General features: G+C 66.2%; 1 long non-coding RNA gene and 1 other non-coding gene across 2 annotated transcripts in view; one reads left to right on the top strand and one right to left on the bottom strand.

The window, feature by feature from the left end:
* Positions 1-25000, bottom strand: part of LOC127041877 (uncharacterized) — a 39297-nt gene that overhangs the window by 1637 nt on the left and 12660 nt on the right. The window lies entirely within an intron of this gene.
* Positions 15925-16043, top strand: LOC127041890 (5S ribosomal RNA). Its single transcript, XR_007771751.1, has one exon. It is a non-coding gene; the product is annotated as a 5S ribosomal RNA (ribosomal RNA).

Below are 25000 nucleotides of genomic sequence, written 5' to 3'. Positions count from 1 at the left end.
CCCCTCCGGGCGGGCTTCCCGTCACCACCGCCAGCGCAGCGCTCCGGGAGCCGCCGAGGAAGGACGGCGGAAGAGACGGGGTGAGCCTCCGAAGAGAGCCCCCCATCCCCCCGCTTTCCCCGGCGGCCCGGGTGACGCGGCGCAGCAGCGGGGCGGAAAGCCCACCCCCCCGCCGGGCGGGCTCCTGGCCGCCAGCAGAGTGCTCCGGGAGCCGCCGAGGAAGGACGGCGGAAGAGACGGGGTGAGCCTCCGAAGAGAGCCCCCCATCCCCCCGCTTTCCCCCGGCGGCCCGGGTGACACAACGCAGGACCAAAAGCCCACCCGCGGGAAGGAGAGCGAGGCCTCCGACCTCCCCTTCCCAGCGGTTTTCCTCGGTGCTCCGGGTGACACCGGGAAGCGTCCGGCAGCGGGGGCCCCAGACGCTGCTCTTCTTCTCCCCGTGTGCTCCGGGTGGCATCGAAGAAGGAGGACGGGAGCCGGGACAGGAGCCGGGCCCCCGCGGACCCGACCGACCCTTCACCCCGCTTTTCTTGCCCTCGGTGGCCCTTCGGGTTAACGTGACGGCACGGCTCGGAGGCCGCCGCCGCCTTCCAAGGCAACGCGCTAGAGAAGCCAGTCGGCGAACCAGACGGGGAGGGCAGCGAGGGGTACCGGCGCTCCAGCGAGAGGGCGGTACGAGGGTCCCCGAGGGAACCGCAGCGCGCCCCTGCTCGCTCTCGCGACCGTGTTTGGCCCCGCTGACCCTCGCGGGCGTACTGGGTTCTTTTGGCTTTCTGACACCTCGGTGACGATCTGCCGGAGCCCCTCGGCCTCACCGGGCAGAAATCTCGGCCCCGCGGCCGCCCGTACCAACGAACGAACGAACACCCGCCTGCACCTAGCGAGGTTCTTTAGCGAGGTGGGGGTGCCAGGCCCGCGCCCGGTCGGTCCCCGCCACCAACAATCAAGCCCCACCACGGGGGAAGGAAGGAAGGACGCGAGTCGATGTCGGTCCCTGAGCGCGGTGCACGCGAAAAGGCGAAGGGTCCCGCTCCGCCTGAACACCGTACGGCCCCGTCCGCTGGGGTACCGGCCCGCGAAGGGCCCCTCCCGTCACGTATGTCAGGGCCCCATCGCTCGTGAGGACAGCGGCGTTAACCCGCCTCCCTTCACGCCTGCAGGGAGGGGCGCCGACACTTGGAGCTCGGGTCCGTCCGCCAGGCCTGCGCGGCGGTTGTGCTGGAGGGGTTTCGGGGCCCCTCCACGACACTTTGACATAAGCCGGGGAAAGGAGGCCTTCTCGGAGAGACCGGTGCCCTCCGCCGTCCCTTGGCCACTTTCCCCCCCGGGCGAGGTCGGGTCCCCAACTCGTGTTGGTCCCCTAGGCTGAGCTCCGGTTCTCAGAGGTTCTGAAAACCCTGTCCTCTGAAATCTCCGCGCACCTTTCTGAAAGGAAACCTCGAAAAAGCCACCCGCACATTCAGCGGGACCAACCTGAAATTCAAGCCGACCTCCTGGTTCTCTCGGTCGGACGAGGCGCTCTCGGGCGACCCCATTCGGACTTCCAGGGGACGACCGACCACCAGGTCAACCCCATGCTAGTCAATGGGGTTGACCTGCTCTCCGAGAGGGGACTTAGAAAATTTTTCAGCCCGCCTCCCCGTGGGTTGACCTGGTGGACGAGGGGGGACTTAGAATTTTTTTGGCGACTTGGGCAAACTATCGATCACCCCGCCTCCACCGGGTCACCCAAGCCGCCCGAGGATCACCGTCCTGGGCCAGAGACAGAGAATTCCACCAGGTCCTTTGGATGGGGCCCACGGAAAGGCAATTTTCCCAAAATTTCCCCAGAGACTCCGGGCACTGCTGGGAGGTCCCCCAGGAAGCCGGAGCCAATTTTTTTATTTTTTTTCGAAATAAGGATCGGGACCACAGTGACCGGGTAGACGCTTCCAGGCAAGCCGCTCGGGGCTCACCCTCCTCGGCCGCGGAGAGCGACTCGCCCCGGTCGTTTGGATCGGGCACGTGGAAAATTTTTACAAAATTTGCCCGGAGACTCCGGGCACTGCTAGAAGGTCCCCCCGGTCGCCGGAGCCAAAAAAAATTTTTTTTTTTCGAAATAAGGATCGGGACCACCGTGACCGGGTAGCCGCAACCAGGCAAGCCGCTTGCGGCTCACCCTCCTCGGCCGCGGAGAGCGACTCGCCCCGGTCGTTTGGATCGGGCACATGGAAAATTTTTACAAAATTTCACCGGAGACTCCGGGCACTGCTAGAAGGTCCCCCCGGTCGCCGGAGCCAAAAAATTTTTTTTTTTCGAAATAAGGATCGGGACCACCGTGACCGGGTAGCCGCTTCCAGGCAAGCCGCTCAGGGCTCACCCTCCTCGGCCGCGGAGAGCGACTCGCCCCGGTCGTTTGGATCGGGCACATGGAAAATTTTACAAAATTTCACCGGAGACTCCGGGCACTGCTAGAAGGTCCCCCCGGTCCCTGGAGCCAAAAAAAAATTTTTTTTTCCAAATAAGGATCGGGACCACCGTGACCGGGTAGCCGCTTCCAGGCAAGCCGCTCGGGGCTCACCCTCCTCGGCCGCGGAGGGCGACTTGACCCCGGTCTCCTGGATCTCTCACAAGGAAGGGTGTTTGGATCCCAAATTTTCCCCAGAGGCTCCCGGCGCCGCAGGAAGGTGCCCCCGGTCCCCGGAGCGAAGAAAAACAACTTTTTCTCCAGTCTCCATCGGGACCTCCGGGACCGGGTCCCCGCCGCCCGGCAAGCCGCTCGGGGCTCACCCTCCTCGGCCGCGGAGAGCGACTCGCCCCGGTCGTTTGGATCGGGCACATGGAAAATTTTTACAAAATTTCACCGGAGGCTCCGGGCACTGCTAGAAGGTCCCCCCGGTCCCTGGAGCCAAAAAAAAAATTTTTTTTCCAAATAAGGATCGGGACCACCGTGACCGGGTAGCCGCTTCCAGGCAAGCCGCTCCGGGCTCACCCTCCTCGGCCGCGGAGAGCGACTCGACCCCGGTCTTTTGGATCTCGCACACGGAAGGGTGTTCGGATCCCAAATTTTCCCCAGAGCTTCCGGGGGCTGCAGGAAGGTTCCCCCGGTCCCCGGAGCGAAGAAAATCCTTTTTTTCCCCAATCTCCGTCGGGACTTCCGAGACCGGGTCCCCGCCGCCCGGCAAGCCGCTCGGGGCTCACCCTCCTCGGCCGCGGAGGGCGACTTGACCCCGGTCTCCTGGATCTCTCACAAGGAAGGGTGTTTGGATCCCAAATTTTCCCCAGGGCTTCCGGGTGCTGCAGGAAGGTTCCCCCGGTCGCCGGAGCGAAGAAAAAACAATTTTTTCTCCAATCTCCATCGGGACTTCCGAGACCGGGTCCCCGCCGCCCGGCAAGCCGCTCGGGGCTCACCCTCCTCGGCCGCGGAGGGCGACTTGACCCCGGTCTCCTGGATCTCTCACAAGGAAGGGTGTTCGGATCCCAAATTTTCCCCAGAGGCTCCCGGCGCCGCAGGAAGGTGCCCCCGGTCCCCGGAGCGAAGAAAAAACAATTTTTTCCCCAGTCTCCATCGGGACTTCCGAGACCGGGTCCCCGCCGCCCGGCAAGCCGCTCGGGGCTCACCTCCTCGGCCGCGGAGAGCGACTCGCCCCGGTCGTTTGGATCGGGCACATGGAAAATTTTTACAAAATTTCACCGGAGGCTCCGGGCACTGCTAGAAGGTCCCCCCGGTCCCTGGAGCCAAAAAAAAAATTTTTTTTCCAAATAAGGATCGGGACCACCGTGACCGGGTAGCCGCTTCCAGGCAAGCCGCTCAGGGCTCACCCTCCTCGGCCGCGGAGAGCGACTCGACCCCGGTCTTTTGGATCTCGCACACGGAAGGGTGTTCGGATCCCAAATTTTCCCCAGAGCTTCCGGGGGCTGCAGGAAGGTTCCCCCGGTCCCCGGAGCGAAGAAAATCCTTTTTTTCCCCAATCTCCGTCGGGACTTCCGAGACCGGGTCCCCGCCGCCCGGCAAGCCGCTCGGGGCTCACCCTCCTCGGCCGCGGAGGGCGACTTGACCCCGGTCTCCTGGATCTCTCACAAGGAAGGGTGTTTGGATCCCAAATTTTCCCCAGAGCATCCCGGCGCCGCAGGAAGGTGCCCCCGGTCCCCGGAGCGAAGAAAATCAATTTTTTCCCCAGTCTCCATCGGGACTTCCGAGACCGGGTCCCCGCCGCCCGGCAAGCCGCTCGGGGCTCACCCTCCTCGGCCGCGGAGAGCGACTTGACCCCGGTCTACTGGATCTCTCGCAAGGAAGGGGGTTTGGATCCCAAATTTTCCCCAGAGGCTCCCGTCGCCGCAGGAAGGTGCCCCCGGTCCCCGGAGCGAAGAAAAACAATTTTTTCTCCAGTCTCCATCGGGACCTCCGAGACCGGGTCCCCGCCGCCCGGCAAGCCGCTCGGGGCTCACCCTCCTCGCCCGCGGAGAGCGACTCGCCCCGGTCGTTTGGATCGGGCACATGGAAAATTTTTACAAAATTTCACCGGAGGCTCCGGGCACTGCTAGAAGGTCCCCCCGGTCCCTGGAGCCAAAAAAAAAAATTTTTTTTCCAAATAAGGATCGGGACCACCGTGACCGGGTAGCCGCTTCCAGGCAAGCCGCTCAGGGCTCACCCTCCTCGGCCGCGGAGAGCGACTCGACCCCGGTCTTTTGGATCTCGCACACGGAAGGGTGTTCGGATCCCAAATTTTCCCCAGAGCTTCCGGGGGCTGCAGGAAGGTTCCCCCGGTCCCCGGAGCGAAGAAAATCCTTTTTTTCCCCAATCTCCGTCGGGACTTCCGAGACCGGGTCCCCGCCGCCCGGCAAGCCGCTCGGGGCTCACCCTCCTCGGCCGCGGAGGGCGACTTGACCCCGGTCTCCTGGATCTCTCACAAGGAAGGGTGTTTGGATCCCAAATTTTCCCCAGAGCATCCCGGCGCCGCAGGAAGGTGCCCCCGGTCCCCGGAGCGAAGAAAATCAATTTTTTCCCCAGTCTCCATCGGGACTTCCGAGACCGGGTCCCCGCCGCCCGGCAAGCCGCTCGGGGCTCACCCTCCTCGGCCGCGGAGAGCGACTTGACCCCGGTCTACTGGATCTCTCGCAAGGAAGGGGGTTTGGATCCCAAATTTTCCCCAGAGGCTCCCGTCGCCGCAGGAAGGTGCCCCCGGTCCCCGGAGCGAAGAAAAACAATTTTTTCTCCAGTCTCCATCGGGACCTCCGAGACCGGGTCCCCGCCGCCCGGCAAGCCGCTCGGGGCTCACCCTCCTCGCCCGCGGAGAGCGACTCGCCCCGGTCGTTTGGATCGGGCACATGGAAAATTTTTACAAAATTTCACCGGAGGCTCCGGGCACTGCTAGAAGGTCCCCCCGGTCCCTGGAGCCAAAAAAAAAATTTTTTTTCCAAATAAGGATCGGGACCACCGTGACCGGGTAGCCGCTTCCAGGCAAGCCGCTCAGGGCTCGCCCTCCTCGCCCGCGGAGAGCGACCCGCCCCGGTCGTTTGGATCGGGCACATGGAAAATTTTTACAAAATTTCAACGGAGACTCCGGGCACTGCTAGAATGTCCCACCGGTCCCTGGAGCCAAAAAAAAATTTTTTTTCCAAATAAGGATCGGGACCACCCTGACCGGGTAGCCGCTTCCAGGCAAGCCGCTCAGGGCTCACCCTCCTCGGCCGCGGAGAGCGACTCGACCCCGGTCTATTGGATCTCGCACACGGAAGGGTGTTCGGATCCCAAATTTTCCCCAGAGCTTCCGGGGGCTGCAGGAAGGTTCCCCCGGTCCCCGGAGCGAAGAAAATCAATTTTTTCCCCAATCTCCGTCGGGACTTCCGAGACCGGGTCCCCGCCGCCCGGCAAGCCGCTCGGGGCTCACCCTCCTCGGCCGCGGAGGGCGACTTGACCCCGGTCTCCTGGATCTCTCACAAGGAAGGGTGTTTGGATCCCAAATTTTCCCCAGAGGCTCCCGGCGCCGCAGGAAGGTGCCCCCGGTCCCCGGAGCGAAGAAAATCAATTTTTTCCCCAATCTCCGTCGGGACTTCCGAGACCGGGTCCCCGCCGCCCGGCAAGCCGCTCGGGGCTCACCCTCCTCGGCCGCGGAGGGCGACTTGACCCCGGTCTCCTGGATCTCTCGCAAGGAAGGGTGTTTGGATCCCAAATTTTCCCCAGAGGCTCCCGGCGCCGCAGGAAGGTGCCCCCGGTCCCGGGAGCGAAGAAAAACAACTTTTTCTCCAGTCTCCATCGGGACCTCCGAGACCGGGTCCCCGCCGCCCGGCAAGCCGCTCGGGGCTCACCCTCCTCGTCCGCGGAGAGCGACCCGCCCCGGTCGTTTGGATCGGGCACATGGAAAATTTTTACAAAATTTCACCGGAGACTCCGGGCACTGCTAGAAGGTCCCCCCGGTCCCTGGAGCCAAAAAAAAAATTTTTTTCCAAATAAGGATCGGGACCACCGTGACCGGGTAGCCGCTTCCAGGCAAGCCGCTCAGGGCTCACCCTCCTCGGCCGCGGAGAGCGACTCGACCCCGGTCTTTTGGATCTCGCACACGGAAGGGTGTTCGGATCCCAAATTTTCCCCAGGGCTTCCGGGGGCTGCAGGAAGGTGCCCCCGGTCCCCGGAGCTAAGAAAATCAATTTTTTCCCCAATCTCCGTCGGGACTTCCGAGACCGGGTCCCCGCCGCCCGGCAAGCCGCTCGGGGCTCACCCTCCTCGGCCGCGGAGGGCGACTTGACCCCGGTCTCCCGGATCTCTCACAAGGAAGGGTGTTTGGATCCCAAATTTTCCCCAGAGGCTCCCGGCGCCGCAGGAAGGTGCCCCCGGTCCCCGGAGCGAAGAAAAACAATTTTTTCTCCAGTCTCCATCGGGACCTCCGAGACCGGGTCCCCGCCGCCCGGCAAGCCGCTCGGGGCTCACCCTCCTCGTCCGCGGAGAGCGACTCGCCGCGGTCGTTTGGATCGGGCACAAGGAAAATTTTTACAAAATTTCAACGGAGACTCCGGGCACTGCTAGAAGGTCCCCCCGGTCCCTGGAGCCAAAAAAAATTTTTTTTTCCAAATAAGGATCGGGACCACCGTGACCGGGTAGCCGCTTCCAGGCAAGCCGCTCAGGGCTCACCCTCCTCGGCCGCGGAGGGCGACTTGACCCCGGTCTCCTGGATCTCTCACGAGGAAGGGTGTTTGGATCCCAAATTTTCCCCAGGGCTTCCGGGTGCTGCAGGAAGGTTCCCCCGGTCGCCGGAGCGAAGAAAATCAATTTTTTCTCCAATCTCCATCGGGACTTCCGAGACCGGGTCCCCGCCGCCCGGCAAGCCGCTCGGGGCTCACCCTCCTCGTCCGCGGAGAGCGACCCGCCCCGGTCGTTTGGATCGGGCACATGGAAAATTTTTACAAAATTTCACCGGAGGCTCCGGGCACTGCTAGAAGGTCCCCCCGGTCCCTGGAGCCAAAAAAAAAAATTTTTTTCCAAATAAGGATCGGGACCACCCTGACCGGGTAGCCGCTTCCAGGCAAGACGCTCAGGGCTCACCCTCCTCGGCCGCGGAGAGCGACTCGACCCCGGTCTTTTGGATCTCGCACACGGAAGGGTGTTCGGATCCCAAATTTTCCCCAGAGCTTCCGGGGGCTGCAGGAAGGTTCCCCCGGTCCTCGGAGCGAAGAAAATCAATTTTTTCCCCAATCTCCGTCGGGACTTCCGAGACCGGGTCCCCGCCGCCCGGCAAGCCGCTCGGGGCTCACCCTCCTCGTCCGCGGAGGGCGACTTGACCCCGGTCTCCTGGATCTCTCACAAGGAAGGGTGTTTGGATCCCAAATTTTCCCCAGAGGCTCCCGGCGCCGCAGAAAGGTGCCCCCGGTCCCCGGAGCGAAGAAAAACAACTTTTTCTCCAGTCTCCATCGGGACCTCCGAGACCGGGTCCCCGCCGCCCGGCAAGCCGCTCGGGGCTCACCCTCCTCGGCCGCGGAGAGCGACCCGCCCCGGTCGTTTGGATCGGGCACATGGAAAATTTTTACAAAATTTCACCGGAGGCTCCGGGCACTGCTAGAAGGTCCCCCCGGTCCCTGGAGCCAAAAAAAAATTTTTTTTTCCAAATAAGGATCGGGACCACCCTGACCGGGTAGCCGCTTCCAGGCAAGCCGCTCAGGGCTCACCCTCCTCGGCCGCGGAGAGCGACTCGACCCCGGTCTTTTGGATCTCGCACACGGAAGGGTGTTCGGATCCCAAATTTTCCCCAGAGCTTCCGGGGGCTGCAGGAAGGTTGCCCCGGTCCCCGGAGCGAAGAAAATCCTTTTTTTCCCCAATCTCCGTCGGGACTTCCGAGACCGGGTCCCCGCCGCCCGGCAAGCCGCTCGGGGCTCACCCTCCACGGCCGCGGAGGGCGACTTGACCCCGGTCTCCTGGATCTCTCACAAGGAAGGGTGTTTGGATCCCAAATTTTCCCCAGAGGCTCCCGGCGCCGCAGGAAGGTGCCCCCGGTCCCCGGAGCGAAGAAAAACAATTTTTTCTCCAATCTCCATCGGGACTTCCGAGACCGGGTCCCCGCCGCCCGGCAAGCCGCTCGGGGCTCACCCTCCTCGTCCGCGGAGGGCGACTTGACCCCGGTCTCCTGGATCTCTCACAAGGAAGGGTGTTTGGATCCCAAATTTTCCCCAGGGCTTCCGGGGGCTGCAGGAAGGTGCCCCCGGTCCCCGGAGCGAAGAAAATCAATTTTTTCTCCAGTCTCCATCGGGACTTCCGAGACCGGGTCCCCGCCGCCCGGCAAGCCGCTCGGGGCTCACCCTCCTCGGCCGCGGAGGGCGACTTGACCCCGGTCTCCTGGATCTCTCACAAGGAAGGGTGTTTGGATCCCAAATTTTCCCCAGGGCTTCCGGGTGCTGCAGGAAGGTTCCCCCGGTCGCCGGAGCGAAGAAAATCAATTTTTTCTCCAATCTCCATCGGGACTTCCGAGACCGGGTCCCCGCCGCCCGGCAAGCCGCTCGGGGCTCACCCTCCTCGGCCGCGGAGAGCGACCCGCCCCGGTCTATTGGATCGGGCACATGGAAAATTTTTACAAAATTTCACCGGAGGCTCCGGGCACTGCTAGAAGGTCCCCCCGGTCCCTGGAGCCAAAAAAAAAAATTTTTTTCCAAATAAGGATCGGGACCACCCTGACCGGGTAGCCGCTTCCAGGCAAGACGCTCAGGGCTCACCCTCCTCGGCCGCGGAGAGCGACTCGACCCCGGTCTTTTGGATCTCGCACACGGAAGGGTGTTCGGATCCCAAATTTTCCCCAGAGCTTCCGGGGGCTGCAGGAAGGTTCCCCCGGTCCCCGGAGCGAAGAAAATCAATTTTTTCCCCAATCTCCGTCGGGACTTCCGAGACCGGGTCCCCGCCGCCCGGCAAGCCGCTCGGGGCTCACCCTCCTCGTCCGCGGAGGGCGACTTGACCCCGGTCTCCTGGATCTCTCACAAGGAAGGGTGTTTGGATCCCAAATTTTCCCCAGAGGCTCCCGGCGCCGCAGAAAGGTGCCCCCGGTCCCCGGAGCGAAGAAAAACAACTTTTTCTCCAGTCTCCATCGGGACCTCCGAGACCGGGTCCCCGCCGCCCGGCAAGCCGCTCGGGGCTCACCCTCCTCGGCCGCGGAGAGCGACCCGCCCCGGTCGTTTGGATCGGGCACATGGAAAATTTTTACAAAATTTCACCGGAGGCTCCGGGCACTGCTAGAAGGTCCCCCCGGTCCCTGGAGCCAAAAAAAAATTTTTTTTTCCAAATAAGGATCGGGACCACCCTGACCGGGTAGCCGCTTCCAGGCAAGCCGCTCAGGGCTCACCCTCCTCGGCCGCGGAGAGCGACTCGACCCCGGTCTTTTGGATCTCGCACACGGAAGGGTGTTCGGATCCCAAATTTTCCCCAGAGCTTCCGGGGGCTGCAGGAAGGTTGCCCCGGTCCCCGGAGCGAAGAAAATCCTTTTTTTCCCCAATCTCCGTCGGGACTTCCGAGACCGGGTCCCCGCCGCCCGGCAAGCCGCTCGGGGCTCACCCTCCACGGCCGCGGAGGGCGACTTGACCCCGGTCTCCTGGATCTCTCACAAGGAAGGGTGTTTGGATCCCAAATTTTCCCCAGAGCATCCCGGCGCCGCAGGAAGGTGCCCCCGGTCCCCGGAGCGAAGAAAATCAATTTTTTCCCAGTCTCCATCCCGACTTCCGAGACCGGGTCCCCGCCGCCCGGCAAGCCGCTCGGGGCTCACCCTCCTCGGCCGCGGAGAGCGACTTGACCCCGGTCTACTGGATCTCTCGCAAGGAAGGGGGTTTGGATCCCAAATTTTCCCCAGAGGCTCCCGGCGCCGCAGGAAGGTGCCCCCGGTCCCCGGAGCGAAGAAAAACAATTTTTTCTCCAGTCTCCATCGGGACCTCCGAGACCGGGTCCCCGCCGCCCGGCAAGCCGCTCGGGGCTCACCCTCCTCGGCCGCGGAGAGCGACTCGCCCCGGTCGTTTGGATCGGGCACATGGAAAATTTTTACAAAATTTCACCGGAGGCTCCGGGCACTGCTAGAAGGTCCCCCCGGTCCCTGGAGCCAAAAAAAAAATTTTTTTTCCAAATAAGGATCGGGACCACCGTGACCGGGTAGCCGCTTCCAGGCAAGCCGCTCGGGGCTCACCCTCCTCGGCCGCGGAGAGCGACTCGACCCCGGTCTTTTGGATCACGCACACGGAAGGGTGTTCGGATCCCAAATTTTCCCCAGAGCTTCCTGGGGCTGCAGGAAGGTTCCCCCGGTCCCCGGAGCGAAGAAAATCCTTTTTTTCCCCAATCTCCGTCGGGACTTCCGAGACCGGGTCCCCGCCGCCCGGCAAGCCGCTCGGGGCTCACCCTCCTCGGCCGCGGAGGGCGACTTGACCCCGGTCTCCTGGATCTCTCACAAGGAAGGGTGTTTGGATTCCAAATTTTCCCCAGAGCATCCCGGCGCCGCAGGAAGGTGCCCCCGGTCCCCGGAGCGAAGAAAATCAATTTTTTCCCCAGTCTCCATCGGGACTTCCGAGACCGGGTCCCCGCCGCCCGGCAAGACGCTCGGGGCTCACCCTCCTCGGCCGCGGAGAGCGACTCGCCCCGGTCGTTTGGATCGGGCACATGGAAAATTTTTACAAAATTTCACCGGAGGCTCCGGGCACTGCTAGAAGGTCCCCCCGGTCCCTGGAGCCAAAAAAAAAATTTTTTTTCCAAATAAGGATCGGGACCACCGTGACCGGGTAGCCGCTTCCAGGCAAGCCGCTCAGGGCTCACCCTCCTCGGCCGCGGAGAGCGACCCGCCCCGGTCGTTTGGATCGGGCACATGGAAATTTTTTACAAAATTTCACCGGAGACTCCGGGCACTGCTAGAAGGTCCCCCCGGTCCCTGGAGCCAAAAAAAAATTTTTTTTCCAAATAAGGATCGGGACCACCCTGACCGGGTAGCCGCTTCCAGGCAAGCCGCTCAGGGCTCACCCTCCTCGGCCGCGGAGAGCGACTCGACCCCGGTCTATTGGATCTCGCACACGGAAGGGTGTTCGGATCCCAAATTTTCCCCAGAGCTTCCGGGGGCTGCAGGAAGGTTCCCCCGGTCCCCGGAGCGAAGAAAATCAATTTTTTCCCCAATCTCCGTCGGGACTTCCGAGACCGGGTCCCCGCCGCCCGGCAAGCCGCTCGGGGCTCACCCTCCTCGGCCGCGGAGGGCGACTTGACCCCGGTCTCCTGGATCTCTCACAAGGAAGGGTGTTTGGATCCCAAATTTTCCCCAGAGGCTCCCGGCGCCGCAGGAAGGTGCCCCCGGTCCCCGGAGCGAAGAAAAACAATTTTTTCTCCAGTCTCCATCGGGACCTCCGAGACCGGGTCCCCGCCGCCCGGCAAGCCGCTCGGGGCTCACCCTCCTCGGCCGCGGAGAGCGACTCGCCCCGGTCGTTTGGATCGGGCACATGGAAAATTTTTACAAAATTTCACCGGAGGCTCCGGGCACTGCTAGAAGGTCCCCCCGGTCCCTGGAGCCAAAAAAAAAATTTTTTTTCCAAATAAGGATCGGGACCACCGTGACCGGGTAGCCGCTTCCAGGCAAGCCGCTCAGGGCTCACCCTCCTCGGCCGCGGAGAGCGACTCGACCCCGGTCTTTTGGATCTCGCACACGGAAGGGTGTTCGGATCCCAAATTTTCCCCAGAGCTTCCGGGGGCTGCAGGAAGGTTCCCCCGGTCCCCGGAGCGAAGAAAATCCTTTTTTTCCCCAATCTCCGTCGGGACTTCCGAGACCGGGTCCCCGCCGCCCGGCAAGCCGCTCGGGGCTCACCCTCCTCGGCCGCGGAGGGCGACTTGACCCCGGTCTCCTGGATCTCTCACAAGGAAGGGTGTTTGGATCCCAAATTTTCCCCAGAGCATCCCGGCGCCGCAGGAAGGTGCCCCCGGTCCCCGGAGCGAAGAAAATCAATTTTTTCCCCAGTCTCCATCGGGACTTCCGAGACCGGGTCCCCGCCGCCCGGCAAGCCGCTCGGGGCTCACCCTCCTCGGCCGCGGAGAGCGACTCGCCCCGGTCGTTTGGATCGGGCACATGGAAAATTTTTACAAAATTTCACCGGAGGCTCCGGGCACTGCTAGAAGGTCCCCCCGGTCCCTGGAGCCAAAAAAAAAATTTTTTTCCAAATAAGGATCGGGACCACCGTGACCGGGTAGCCGCTTCCAGGCAAGCCGCTCAGGGCTCACCCTCCTCGGCCGCGGAGAGCGACTCGACCCCGGTCTTTTGGATCTCGCACACGGAAGGGTGTTCGGATCCCAAATTTTCCCCAGAGCTTCCGGGGGCTGCAGGAAGGTTCCCCCGGTCCCCGGAGCGAAGAAAATCCTTTTTTTCCCCAATCTCCGTCGGGACTTCCGAGACCGGGTCCCCGCCGCCCGGCAAGCCGCTCGGGGCTCACCCTCCTCGGCCGCGGAGGGCGACTTGACCCCGGTCTCCTGGATCTCTCACAAGGAAGGGTGTTTGGATCCCAAATTTTCCCCAGAGCATCCCGGCGCCGCAGGAAGGTGCCCCCGGTCCCCGGAGCGAAGAAAATCAATTTTTTCTCCAGTCTCCATCGGGACCTCCGAGACCGGGTCCCCGCCGCCCGGCAAGCCGCTCGGGGCTCACCCTCCTCGGCCGCGGAGAGCGACTCGCCCCGGTCGTTTGGATCGGGCACATGGAAAATTTTTACAAAATTTCACCGGAGGCTCCGGGCACTGCTAGAAGGTCCCCCCGGTCCCTGGAGCCAAAAAAAAAATTTTTTTTTCCAAATAAGGATCGGGACCACCGTGACCGGGTAGCCGCTTCCAGGCAAGCCGCTCAGGGCTCACCCTCCTCGGCCGCGGAGAGCGACTCGCCCCGGTCGTTTGGATCGGGCACATGGAAAATTTTTACAAAATTTCACCGGAGGCTCCGGGCACTGCAAGAAGGTCCCCCCGGTCCCTGGAGCCAAAAAAAAATTTTTTTTCCAAATAAGGATCGGGACCACCGTGACCGGGTAGCCGCTTCCAGGCAAGCCGCTCAGGGCTCACCCTCCTCGGCCGCGGAGAGCGACTCGCCCCGGTCGTTTGGATCGGGCACATGGAAAATTTTTACAAAATTTCACCGGAGACTCCGGGCACTGCTAGAAGGTCCCCCCGGTCCCTGGAGCCAAAAAAAAATTTTTTTTTCCAAATAAGGATCGGGACCACCGTGACCGGGTAGCCGCTTCCAGGCAAGCCGCTTGCGGCTCACCCTCCTCGGCCGCGGAGGGAGAATTGACCCCGGTCTTTTGGATCGGGCACTTGGAAGATTATAACACTTTCTGCAAGGAGACTCCGGACACTGCCGGGAGGTCACCCCGGTCCCTGGAGCAAAGAAAGGGAAAATTCTCGAATAAAGGCTCCGGTCCTCCGAGACCGGGTCCCCGCCGCCAGGCAAGCCGCCCGGGGCTCACCCTCCTCGTTCGCGTAAAGAGACTTGCCCTCCGTCGTCTGGATCGGTTCGATGGGAGTCAGCGCCTGCTGAAATGCTGCCCTCCTGTGGAACAAGGTGAGATTAACTCGGGACCAACCGGCCAGCAGGTCAACCCGGTTCTCCAATCGGCCACCGGGTCTACCCGGTTCTCCAATCGGCCACCGGGTCTACCCGGTTCTCCAACCGGCCACGAGGTCAACCCGGTTCTCCAACGGGCCACGAGGTCAACCCGGTTCTCCAACGGGCCACCAGGTCAACCCGGAGCTCCGACCGGGCACCAGGTCAACCCGGTTCTCCGACCGGCCACCAGGTCATCCCGGAGCTCCGACCGGCCACCAGGTCAACCCGGTTCTCCGACCGGCCACCAGGTCAACCCGGAGCTCCGACCGGCCACCAGGTCAACCCGGAGCTCCCACCGGCCACCAGGTCAACCCGGTTCTCCGACCGGCCACCAGGTCAACCCGGAGCTCCGACCGGCCACCAGGTCAACCCGGTTCTCCGACCGGCCACCAGGTCAACCCGCAGCTCCGACCGGCCACCAGGTCAACCCGGTCCTCCGAACGGGCACCAGGTCTACCCGGTTCTCCGACCGGCCACCAGGTCAACCCGGTTCTCCGACCTGACACTAGGTCTCCCCGGAGCTCCGACCGGCCACCAGGTCAACCCGGTTCTCCGACCGGCCACGAGGTCAACCCGGAGCTCCGACCGGCCACCAGGTCAACCCGGTTCTCCGACCGGCCACGAGGTCAACCCGGAGCTCCGACCGGGCACCAGGTCAACCCGGAGCTCCGACCGGCCACCAGGTCAACCCGGTTCTCCGACCGGCCACGAGGTCTCCCCGGAGCTCCGACCGGGCACCAGGTCAACCCGGAGCTCCGACCGGGCACCAGGTCAACCCGGTTCTCCGACCGGCCACCAGGTCAACCCGGAGCTCCGACCGGCCACCAGGTCAACCCGGTCCTCCGAACGGGCACCAGGTCAACCCGGTTCTCCGACCTGGCACTAGGTCTCCCCGGAGCTCCGACCGACCACGAGGTCAACCCGGAGCTCCGACCGGGCACCAGCTCAACCCGGTTCTCCGACCGGCCACCAGGTCAACCCGGAGCTCCGACCGGCCACGAGGTCAACCCGGAGCTCCGACCGGCCACCAGGTCAACCCGGTTCTCCGACCGGCCACCAGGTCAACCCGGAGCTCCGACCGGCCACCAGGTCAACCCGGTTCTCCGACCGGCCACCGGATCAACCCGGAGCTCCGACCGGCCACCGGGTCAACCCGGTTCTCCGACCGGCCACCGGGTCAACCCGGAGCTCCGTCCGCCGGAGGGTGAACCGGGTGGACCTGGTGGCCGGCGGGCGAACCGACCACCAGGTACCCCCGGAGCCCCGACCGCCGGAGGGAGAACCGGGTAGACCTGGTGGCCTGGAAGGGACTTGGAAAAATATTTCGCCGAGACCGCCGCCTGGGGAACGACTTTGAAGACGCCCAGGGCTCACCCTCCACGACCGCGGACAACGACTTGCCCCCGGGCGTTTGGATCGAGCACATGGGAAATTTTAGCAAATTTTGCCCCGAGGCTCCAGGCACTGCTGGAAGGTAACCCCGTTCCCCGGCGGAGTAAATTTAAAAAAAAAAAAAAAAAAAAGGATCGGGACCTCCGAGACCGGGTCCCCGCCGCCCGGCAAGCCGCCCGGGGCTCACCCTCCTCGGCCGCGGAGAGCGACTTGAACCCGGTCGTTTGGATCGGGCACCTGGAAGATTTTAATTTTTTTTTTTTTTTTTTTTTTTTTCCAAATTTTGCCCACAGACTCCAGGCGGTGCTGGAAGGTCACCCGGGTCCCCGGAGCAGAATTTTTTTTTTCCCTCCCTACTTCTTCATCGTTTCTTCTCTCTCTCCCCAAATTGGCCCGAGACCATTGCGGTCGGGCAGGCCATATGCGTCGGCGGCGGTGGAGGCGGGGGCCGTGAAGCGGACGAGGAGGCGCGGAGCCGGGTGCCTACGGCCATACCGGACCGAAAGCCCCCGATCCCGTCCGATCTCGGAAGGTAAACCGTCCCGGGCCTGGCTAGTACTTGGATGGGTGACCGCCTGGGAATCCCAGGTGCCGTAGGCAGCTTTTCCCGGTCCCGGCCGGCTCCCTCCTTTTCCGGGCAGGGAGGGAGGGAGGAAGGAACCGGGGCGGGGGACGAAAAGCAGCCTCCTCGCCCCCGAGTTCCCCCCCGCCCGAGGGACCGGAGGGACGGACGGCGGGGACCGGGGTCCCAGGGGCCGACTCGACCGAGGACCCGGGATTCTCAAACTTTCAGGGGGAGACCCGGGGCCCCGGAGGGACCGGCCCGGACCCCTACGGAGCCTCTGAGCCCGGCCCCCGGCTCGCAGGACCGCCCCGAGCGCCCCCGCGGCAGAGCAGGCGAGGCCTGGCCCGGCTTGAGTTCGACGGGTGGGTGGCTCCCCCGGGCTCCCACCACGGAGGACTCACCGCTCCCAAAATCTCAGGGGGGGACCCGGGGTCCCGGGCGGACTCGCCCGTACTCCTTCGGGGCCTCTGAGCCGGGGCCTCGGCCCCCAGGACCGCCCCGAGTCCCCTCGCACCGGCCCAGCGGAGGCCTGGCCTGGCCTGAGGACGGCGGGTGTGTGGCTTCCCCCGGCTCCCTCCACGGAGGACCCACCGCTCCCAAACTCTCAGGGGGAGTCCCCGGGCTCCGAGCGGACTCGGCCGGACCCCTTCGGGGCCTCTGAGCCGGGGCCTCGGCCCGCAGGTCCGCCCCGAGTCCCCTCGCGGCGGCCCGGGCGAGGCCTGGCCTGCGCTAAGGACGGCGGGTGTGTGGCTCCCCCGGGCTCCCTCCACGGAGGACCCACCGCTCCCAAACTCTCAGGGGGAGTCCCAGGGCTGCGGGCGGACTCTCCCTGACCCCTTCGGGGCCTCTGAGCCGGGGCCTCGGCCCGCAGGTCCGCCCCGAGTCCCCCCGCGGGGGCCCGGGCGAGGCCTGGCCTGCGCTATGGACGGCGGGTGTGTGGCTCCCCGGGGCTCCCTCCACGGAGGACCCACCGCTCTCAAACTCTCAGGGGGAGTCCCCGGGCTGCGGGCGGACTCGCCCGGACCCCTTCGGGGCCTCTGAGCCGGGGCCTCGGCCCGCAGGTCCGCCCCGAGTCCCCCCGCGGCGGCCCGGGCGAGGGCCTGGCCTGGCCTGAGGACGGCGGGTGTGTGGCTTCCCCCGGCTCCCTCCACGGAGGACCCACCGCTCCCAAACTCTCAGGGGGAGTCCCCGGGCTCCGAGCGGACTCGCCCGGACCCCTTCGGGGCCTCTGAGCCGGGGCCTCGGCCCGCAGGTCCGCCCCGAGTCCCCCCGCGGGGGCCCGGGCGAGGCCTGGCCTGCGCTAAGGACGGCGGGTGTGTGGCTCCCCCGGGCTCCCTCCACGGAGGACCCACCGCTCCCAAACTCTCAGGGGGAGTCCCCGGGCTCCGGGCGGACTCGCCCCGGACCCCTTCGGGGCCTCTGAGCCGGGGCCTCGGCCCGCAGGTCCGCCCCGAGTCCCCCCGCGGCGGCCCGGGCGAGGGCCTGGCCTGGCCTGGCCTGAGGACGGCGGGTGTGTGGCTTCCCCCGGCTCCCTCCACGGAGGACCGAGGCCTCCCAAACTCTCAGGGGGAGTCCCCGGGCTCCGAGCGGACTCGGCCGGACCCCTTCGGGGCCTCTGAGCCGGGGCCTCGGCCCGCAGGTCCGCCCCGAGTCCCCTCGCGGCGGCCCGGGCGAGGCCTGGCCTGCGCTAAGGACGGCGGGTGTGTGGCTCCCCCGGGCTCCCTCCACGGAGGACCCACCGCTCCCAAACTCTCAGGGGGAGTCCCCGGGCTGCGGGCGGACTCTCCCGGACCCCTTCGGGGCCTCTGAGCCGGGGCCTCGGCCCGCAGGTCCGCCCCGAGTCCCCCCGCGGCGGCCCGGGCGAGGCCTGGCCTGCGCTAAGGACGGCGGGTGTGTGGCTCCCCCGGGCTCCCTCCACGGAGGACCCAAAGCTCCCAAACTCTCTGGGGGAGTCCCCGGGCTCCGGGCGGACTCGCCCGGACCCCTTCGGGGCCTCTGAGCCGGGGTCTCGGCCCGCAGGTCCGCCCCGAGTCCCCCCGCGGCGGCCCGGGCGAGGCCTGGCCTGCGCTAAGGACGGCGGGTGTGTGGCTCCCCGGGGCTCCCTCCACGGAGGACCCACCGCTCCCAAACTCTCAGGGGGAGTCCCCGGGCTGCGGGCGGACTCGGCCGGACCCCTTCGGGGCCTCTGAGCCTTGGTCTCGGCCCGCAGGTCCGCCCCGAGTCCCCCCGCGGGGGCCCGGGCGAGGCCTGGCCTGCGGTAAGGACGGCGGGTGTGTGGCTCCCCCGGGCTCCCTCCACGGAGGACCCAAAGCTCCCAAACTCTCTGGGGGAGTCCCCGGGCTCCGGGCGGACTCGCCCGGACCCCTTCGGGGCCTCTGAGCCGGGGTCTCGGCCCGCAGGTCCGCCCCGAGTCCCCCCGCGGTGGCCCGGGCGAGGCCTGGCCTGCGCTAAGGACGGCGGGTGTGTGGCTCCCCGGGGCTCCCTCCACGGAGGACCCACCGCTCCCAAACCCTCAGGGGGAGTCCCCGGGCTCCGGGCGGACTCGGCCGGACCCCTTCGGGGCCTCTGAGCCGGCGTCTCGGACCGCAGGTCCGCCCCGAGTCCCCCCGCGGGGGCCCGGGCGAGGCCTGGCCTGCGCTAAGGACGGCGGGTGTGTGGCTCCCCGGGGCTCCCTCCACGGAGGACCCACCGCTCCCAAACTCTCAGGGGGAGTCCCCGGGCTGCGGGCGGACTCGGCCGGACCCCTTCGGGGCCTCTGAGCCGGGGCCTCGGCCCGCAGGTCCGCCCCGAGTCCCCCCGCGGCGGCCCGGGCGAGGCCTGGCCTGCGCTAAGGACGGCGGGTGTGTGGCTCCCCGGGGCTCCCTCCACGGAGGACCCACCGCTCCCAAACTCTCAGGGGGAGTCCCCGGGCTGCGGGCGGACTCGGCCGGACCCCTTCGGGGCCTCTGAGCCGGGGCCTCGGCCCGCAGGTCCGCCCCGAGTCCCCCCGCGGCGGCCCGGGCGAGGCCTGGCCTGCGCTAAGGACGGCGGGTGTGTGGCTCCCCGGGGCTCCCTCCACGGAGGACCCACCGCTCCCAAACTCTCAGGGGGAGTCCCCGGGCTCCGGGTGGACTCACCCGGACCCCTTCGGGGCCTCTGAGCCGGGGCCTCGGCCCGCAGGTCCGCCCCGAGTCCCCCCGCGGCGGCCCGGGCGAGGCCTGGCCTGCGCTAAGGACGGCGGGTGTGTGGCTCCCCCGGGCTCCCTCCACGGAGGACCCACCGCTCCCAAACCCTCAGGGGGAGTCCCCGGGCTCCTGGGCGGACTCGGCCGGACCCCTTCGGAGCCTCTGAGCCCGGCCCCCCGCCCGCAGGACCGCCCCGAATCGCCCCGCGGCGGCCCAGCGGAGGCCTGGCCCGGCCTGAGGACGGCGGGCGTGTGGCTTCCCCCGGCTCCCTCCACGGAGGACCCACGCCTCCCAAACTCTCAGGGGGGCTCCCAGGGCCCCGGGCGGACTCGCTCGGACCCTGCCGCCGGCCGTCGGCCCGCAGGACCTCCCCCGGTCCGTCCCTTCCGCCCTCGAGGCTGCCCGGGGCCAGAGCGGGCGTGCGGCTCCCCCGGGCGTCCCGCGCGGAGGACCCACGGCTCCCGTGCTATCGGGGGGAGTCCCGGGTGCCCGGGGGGACTCGGACGGACCCCGCGACCGGCCGTCGGCCCGCAGGATATCCCCCTGTCCCTCCTCCCCTGCCCCGCGGCGGCCCGCGCCAGGGCGGGAGTGTGGCTCCCCCCGGGCTCCGTCCGAAATTTGACGGGAGAACGCCGGAATTTCCCACCGGTCCCCGGAGGTAAAAAGCGGGCAGGGAAAAGTGGTGGGCAAATAAAGGAAGGAAAAAAAAAAAAAAAAACCGAAAAAAGGATCGGGCCCTCCGAGACCGGGTCCCCGACGCAGGGCGAGCCGCCCAGGGCGCTCCTTCCTCGGACGCGGAGAGTGACTCGCTCCCGGTCGTTTGGATCGGGCACACGGAGGAGCAGTGCTGCCCTCCTGTGGACAAACTTGAGATTACCTCGGGAAAGGGGACTTTGCCGATTCGGACAGCCAGCCGCTTCCCGGCGGTCGACCCGCTCCACGAGAGTTCGGCAGAGGACCGTGAAACCTCACCCCGGGGAGTCTTGGGGAACGGCCCGGAAGCCTGACCCCGGAGCGCCCGGGGTGGTGGGTGGGACGACACGGAAGCCTCACCCCGGAGAGCCTGGGGGACGGACGAACGGAAAGCCTTCCCCGGAGAGCCGGGGGACGATCCGGAAGCCTGCCCCGGAGAGCATGGGGGACGACCTGGAAGCCTTCCCCGGAGAGCTTGGGGGAAGACACGGAAGCCTTCCCGGACAGGCTGGGGGAGCACCTGCTTCTCTTCCCCGGAGAGCCTGGGGGACGACCTGGTAGCCCTCCCCGGAGAGCCCGGGGGAGCACCTGGAACTCTTCCCCGGAGCGCCTGGGGGACGGACGATCTGGAGGCCTTCCCCGGAGAGCATGTTGGACGACCTGGAAGCCTTCCCCGGACAGACTGGGGGAGCATCTGGAACACTTCCCCGGAGAGCCTGGGGGACGACCTGGTAGCCTTCCCCAGAGAGCCTGGGGGACGACCTGGAATCCTTCCCCGGAGAGCTTGGGGGACGACACGGAAGAATCCCCGGACAGACTGGGGGAGCACCTGCTTCTCTTCCCCGGAGAGCCTGGGGGACGACCTGGTAGCCTTCCCCGGAGAGCCTGGGGAGCGACCTGGTAGCCTTCCCCGGAGAGCCCGGGGGAGCACCTGGAACCCTTCCTCGGAGCGCCTGGGGGACGATCTGGAGGCCTTCCCCGGAGAGCACGGGGGACGACCTGGAAGCCTTCCCCGGACAGACTGGGGGAGCATCTGGAACCCTTCCCCGGAGAGCCTGGGGGACGACCTGGTAGCCTTCCCCGGAGAGCCTGGGGGACGACCTGGTAGCCTTCCCCGGAGAGCCTGGGGAACGACCTGGTAGCCTTCCCCGGAGAGCCCGGGGGAGCACCTTGAAGCCTTCCCCGGAGAGCCTGGGGGACGACCTGGAAGCCTTCCCCGGAGAGCTTGGGGGAAGACATGGAAGCCTTTCCCGGAGAGCCAGGGGGACGAGCTGGAAGCCTGGCCTGGCCTGGGGACGGCGGGTGTGTGGCTTTCCCCGGGCTCCGTCCGAAAGTTGACCGGAAAACGCCGGAAGGTCCCGCCGGTCCCCGGAGCTAAAAAGCGGGCAGGGGAGGAAAAAAAAAAAAAAAAAAAAAAAAAAAAAAAAAAAAAACCGAAAAAAGGATCGGGCCCTCCGAGACCGGCTCCCCGCCGCAGGGCGAGCCGCCCAGGGCGCTCCCTCCTCGGACGCGGAGAGTGACTCGCTCCCGGTCGTTTGGATCGGGCACACGGAGGAGCAGTGCTGCCCTCCTGTGGACAAACTTGAGATTACCTCGGGAAAGGGGACTTTGCCGATTCGGACAGCCAACCGTTTCCCGGCGGACGACCCGCTCCACGAGAGTTCGGCAGAGGACCGTGAAGCCTCACCCCGGGGAGTCTGGGGGAACGGCCCGGAAGCCTTACCCCGGAGCGCCCGGGGTGGGACGACACGGAAGCCTCACCCCGGAGAGCCTGGCGGACGGACGAACTGGAAGTCTTCCCCGGAGAGCCTGGGGGACGATCTGGAAGCCTGCTCCGGAGAGCATGGGGGACGACCTGGAAGCCTTCCCCGGACAGACCGGGGGAGCATCTGGAACACTTCCCCGGAGAGCCTGTGGGACGACTTGGTAGCCTTCCCCGGAGAGCCCGGGGGAGCAGCTGGAACTCTTCCCCGGAGCGCCTGGGGGACGGACGATCTGGAGGCCTTCCCCGGAGAGCATGGGGGACGACCTGGAAGCCTTGCCCGGACAGACTGGGGGAGCATCTGGAACACTTCCCCGGAGAGCCTGGGGGACGACCTGGTAGCCTTCCCCGGAGAGCCTGGGGGACGACCTGGTAGCCTTCCCCGGAGAGCCTGGGGGACGACCTGGTAGCCTTCCCCGGAGAGCTTGGGGGACGACACGGAAGCCTTCCCGGACAGACTGGGGGAGCACCTGGGACTCTTCCCCGGAGAGCCTGGGGGACGACACGGAAGCCTTCCCCGGAGAGCTTGGGGGACGACACGGAAGCCTTCCCGGACAGACTGGGGGAGCACCTGGGACTCTTCCCCGGAGAGCCTGGGGGACGACACGGAAGCCTTCCCCGGAGAGCTTGGGGGACGACACGGAAGCCTTCCCGGACAGACTGGGGGAGCACCTGGGACTCTTCCCCGGAGAGCCTGGGGGACGACACGGAAGCCTTCCCCGGAGAGCCTGGGGGACGACCTGGTAGCCTTCCCCGGGGAGCCTGGGGAACGACCTGGTAGCCTTCCCCGGAGAGCCAGGGGGACGAACTGGAAGCATGGCCTGGGCTGAGGACGGCGGGTGTGTGGCTTCCCCCGGGCTCCGTCCGAAAGTTGACCGGAGAACGCCGGAAGGTCCCGCCGGTCCCCGGAGCTAAAAAGCGGGCAGGAGGGAAAAAAAACCGAAAGAAGGATCGGGCCCTCCGAGACCGGGTCCCCGCCGCAGGGCGAGCCGCCCAGAGCGCTCCCTCCTCGGACGCGGAGAGTGACTCGCTCCCGGTCGTTTGGATCGGGCACACGGAGGAGCAGTGCTGCCCTCCTGTGGACAAACTTGAGATTACCTGGGGAAAGGGGACTTTGCCGATTCGGACAGCCAGCCGCTTCCCGGCGGACGACCCGCTCCACGAAGGTTCGGCAGAGGACCGTGAAGCCTCACCCCGGGGAGTCTGGGGGAACGGCCCGGAAGCCTTAGCCCGGAGCGCCGGGCGTGGACGACACGGAAGCCTCACCCCGGAGAGCCTGGGGGACGGACGAACTGGAAGCCTGCCCCGGAGAGCCCGGGGGTCGAGCTGGAAGTCTTCCTCCGAGCGCCCCGGGGGGACTGACGAACTGGAAGTCTTCCCCGGAGCGCCTGGGGGACGGACGACCCGGAAGGCTTCCCCGGAGCGCCTGGGGAACGATCTGGAAGCCTTCCCCGGAGAGCGTGGGGGACGACCTGGAAGCCTTCCCCGGACAGACCGGGGGAGCATTTGGAACACTTCCCCGGAGAGCCTGGGGACGGCCTGGTAGCCTTCCCCGGAGAGCCGGGGGGACGACCAGGAATCCTTCCCCGGAGAGCCAGGGGGACGAGCTGGAAGCATGGCCTGGCCTGAGGACGGCGGGTGTGTGGCTTCCCGCGGGCTCCGTCCGAAAGTTGACCGGAGAACGCCGGAAGGTCCCGCCGGTCCCCGGAGCTAAAAAGCGGGCAGGAGGAAAAAAAAAAAAAAAGAAAAAAAAAAAAAAAAAAAAAAAAAACCGAAAGAAGGATCGGGCCCTCCGAGACCGGGTCCCCGCCGCAGGGCGAGCCGCCCAGGGCGCTCCCTCCTCGGACGCGGAGAGTGACTCGCTCCCGGTCGTTTGGATCGGGCACACGGAGGAGCAGTGCTGCCCTCCTGTGGACAAACTTGAGATTACCTGGGGAAAGGGGACTTTGCCGATTCGGACAGCCAGCCGCTTCCCTGCGGACGACCCGCTCCACGAAGGTTCGGCAGAGGACCGTGAAGGCTCACCCCGGGGAGTCTGGGGGAACGGCCCGGAAGCCTTAGCCCGGAGCGCCGGGCGTGGACGACACGGAAGCCTCACCCCGGAGAGCCTGGGCGACGGACGAACTGGAAGCCTGCCCCGGAGAGCCCGGGGGTCGAGCTGGAAGCCTTCCCCCGAGAGCCACGGGGGGACGGACGAACTGGAAGTCTTCCCCGGAGCGCCTGGGGGAGCACCTGGAAGCCTTGCCCGGACAGACTGGGGGAGCATCTGGAGCACTTCCCCGGAGAGCCTGGGGACGGCCTGGTAGCCTTCCCCGGAGAGCCGGGGGGACGACCAGGAATCCTTCCCCGGAGAGCTTGGGGGACGACACGGAAGCCTTCCCGGACAGACTGGCGGAGCACCTGGGACTCTTCCCCGGAGAGCCTGGGGGACGACCTGGAAGCCTTCCCCGGAGAGCCTGGGGGACGAACTGGTAGCATTCCACGGAGAGCCAGGGGGACGAGCTGGAAGCCTTCCCCGGAGCGCCCGGAGGGGACGACACGGAAGCCTTCCCGGACAGACTGGGGGAGCCCCTGGGACTCTTCCCCGGAGAGCCAGGGGGACGGGCTGGAAGCCTTCCCCGGAGAGCCTGGGGGACGAACTGGTAGCATTCCACGGAGAGCCATGGGGACGAGCTGGAAGCCTTCCCCGGAGCGCCCGGAGGGGACGACACGGAAGCCTTCCCGGACAGACTGGGGGAGCACCTGGGACTCTTCCCCGGAGAGCCAGGGGGACGGGCTGGAAGCCTTCCCCAGAGAGCCTGGGGGAGCACCTTTGAAGCCTTCCCCGGAGAGCCTGGTTGACGACCTGGAATCCTTCCCCGGAGAGCCAGGGGGACGAGCTGGAAGCCTTCCCCAGAGAGCCTGGGGGAGCACCTTTGAAGCCTTCCCCGGAGAGCTTGGGGGACGATCTGGAAGCCTTCCCCGGAGAGCCAGGGGGACGACATGGAAGCCTTCCTGGAAAGACTGGGGGAGCACCTGGGTCTCTTCCACGGAGAGCTTGGGGGACGAACTGGAAGCCTACCCCGGAGAGCCAGGGGGACGACCTGGTAGCCTTCCATGCAGAGTCTGGGGGAGCACATGGAAGCCTTCCCCGGAGAGCCCGGGGGACGATCTGGAAGCCTGCCCCGGAGAGCCCGGGGGTCGAGCTGGAAGCCTTCCCCCGAGAGCCACGGGGGGACGGACGAACTGGAAGTCTTCCCCGGAGCGCCTGGGGGACGGACGATCTGGAAGCCTTCCCCGGAGAGCCTGGGGGAGCACCTGGAAGCCTTCCCCGGACAGACTGGGGGAGCATCTGGAACACTTCCCCGGAGAGCCTGGGGACGGCCTGGTAGCC

Source organism: Gopherus flavomarginatus (assembly GCF_025201925.1).
Source record: "Gopherus flavomarginatus isolate rGopFla2 chromosome 13 unlocalized genomic scaffold, rGopFla2.mat.asm SUPER_13_unloc_7, whole genome shotgun sequence".
Taxonomy (NCBI): Eukaryota; Metazoa; Chordata; order Testudines; family Testudinidae; genus Gopherus; species Gopherus flavomarginatus.
This window is presented reverse-complemented; position numbering and strand designations above follow the sequence as displayed.